Here is a 2,307-nt window from a genome sequence, read left to right as displayed (position 1 = left end):
CCCCAATCTCTGGTCAGGTGTCTGTAGCCCACTCTGCCCCTGCCTTTGCCAAAGCCCAGGGTAAGTGGCAGCAAATAGGTACTCTTGTGTTGGCCCTTTAAATGGTTCTTTGGCAGACAGCAGCCTTGTTATCTACGTACTTTTTGGCTCTGGTGCTCTAGGTTGGAGATCCCTGCTATGGTTTAGACCCCACTCTTTTCAGGGGGATCCAACTGGTTATTTAAATATCCTTCTGGTGCTGCTGCTCATGGATGTCCTGCACGTCTTGAGTCTCTACCATACTCCATACCAGTTAGGTTGTGCTAAAGCTGATTCTTCTGTCTGTCTGAGGTTATAAGGCTCCTCTCTTGCCTTTGTTCAGTTGTTTGTTCCAGGTGATTTCTCCGCAATTTAGTTGTAATTCCAGGTTGGTCCTGGGAGGAGGTCAATGTAACTTCCATTCACTCCTCCAACATCTTGATTCTCCCGAACAGTTCTGACACCATTCTTCTACCACTTATTAAGACTGAGGTGGCAGGTGTTCGGGATAATATTCATTTAGCCTGCTCCTGCTGAACTTTCTGGGCAGACTTGGTGATTTTGCCAGCTCCAGCAGCCTTCTTATCCACTGTTTTGATGACACCCACAGCAGATATCTGTCTCATGTCACTAATAGCAAAGTGATCCAGAGGAGGAGAGTCAGAGAAGCTCTCAACACACTTTGGCTTGCCAAAAATATTGATGATGGAAGCATCACCAGATTTCAAGTACTTTGACCATCTTCCAGTATTTTCCCCAGAATGACAATCAGTCTTCTTTTTCAGCTCAGCAAATTTGTGAGCACTGTGAGCTGTGCGACAATCCAGCACAGGTGCATATCCAGCTCCAGTTTGGCCTGGATTGTTCAGGGTAATCCCCTGAGCTGTGAAGCTTGCTGCTTCCATTGGTGGGCCATTTTTGCTGTCAACCAGTCACATTGCCACTACTAACATATTTGACAGACATGTTCTTAACACTGAAGCCCCCATTGTGCCCAGAAAGAGCTTCATTCAAAGCTTCATAGTGCATTTCAACAGACTTCAGTTGTAACATTGACTGGAGCAACAGTGACCACCATGCTGGGTTTGAGAACACCAGTCTTCACTCGGCCCACAGGGACAGTACCAATACCACCAATTATTTAGACTTCATGGAGGGCCAGATGCAGGGACTTGGCACCTGGATGAGTGGGTGGCAGGATGCAATCTAGAGCTTCAAGTAGCAGGTTCCACTGGCACTGCCATCTTTACAGGTGACTTTACACTTCTTGAACCAAGGCATGTTAGCCCTTGGCTCCAGCATGTTGTCACCATTTCAACCAGAAATTGGCACAAATGCTACTGTGTCAGGGTAGTAACCAATTTTCATAATGTGGGTGCTGACTTCTTTAACAATTTCCTTGTTTCTCTTCTGGCTGTAGAGTGGCTCAGTGGAGTCCATTTTATTAACATGAACAATAAACTATTTTACACCCAGTGTGTAAGCCAGAGGGCATGCTCAAGGGTCTTCCCATTCATGGAGATACCCGTGTCAAATTTACCAACACCAGCAACAGCAATCAGGACGACACAGTCAATCTGAGATGTGCCTGTAATCATGTTTTTTGATAAAGTCTCTGTGTCCTGGGGCATCAATGATGGTCACATAATACTTGCTTGCTGTTCTTGAATTTCCACAAGGAGATATCAGTGGTGATACCATGCTCACATTCAGCTTTCAGTTTATCCAAGACCCAGGTATTCTTGAGAGACCTTCCCCATCTCAGCAGAACTCCTCAAATTTTTCAATAGTTCTTTTGTTGATCCCACCACATTTGTAGATCAGATAGTTAGTAGTAGTAGACTTGCCAGAATCTGTGTCCAATGACCACAGTGTTGATATGTGAGTCTTTTCGTTTCCCATTTTGGCTTAGATTTATTTATTTAATAACTTTTTTAGGGTTAAATTTAGAAAGGCATTTTTTTTGTTTCTTTTTTCTTTCTTTTTTTTTATTGTTCAAATACATTTGTCTCCATTTGGCACCACTTTCCCCTGTCCCATCCTCAATCCTTCCTCACTTTGGCTTTGTCCATGGGCCCCTTATACATGTTCCTTGACTTAACTGGAAAACTCCATAAACTCCACCAAAAAACTACTCGATCCAATAAGTGAATTTGGCAAAATACTGGGATACAAAATTGATATTTATAAATCAATGGCTTTTTTTTTTACACTAAGGGTGAACTATCAGAAAGAGAAGGTAGGTGAAAAAAAATCCTTTTTACTATAGCAACAAGAGAAATAAAGTAC

General features: G+C 43.0%; 1 pseudogene; it reads right to left on the bottom strand.

Annotated features, from left to right (window-relative positions):
• Nucleotides 1-533: 533 nt before the first annotated feature.
• LOC129078052 (elongation factor 1-alpha 1-like) lies at nucleotides 534-1,920 on the bottom strand (annotated as a pseudogene).
• Between the last annotated feature and the right edge of the window lie 387 nt (nucleotides 1,921-2,307).

This window comes from Pteronotus mesoamericanus, unplaced genomic scaffold, assembly GCF_021234165.1.
Source record: "Pteronotus mesoamericanus isolate MK-2021 breed Mesoamerican mustached bat unplaced genomic scaffold, CSHL_Meso_final contig_100, whole genome shotgun sequence".
NCBI lineage: Eukaryota > Metazoa > Chordata > Mammalia > Chiroptera > Mormoopidae > Pteronotus > Pteronotus mesoamericanus.
Note: the sequence above shows the minus strand (reverse complement) of the source record. Positions and strands in the feature narration are given on the sequence as shown.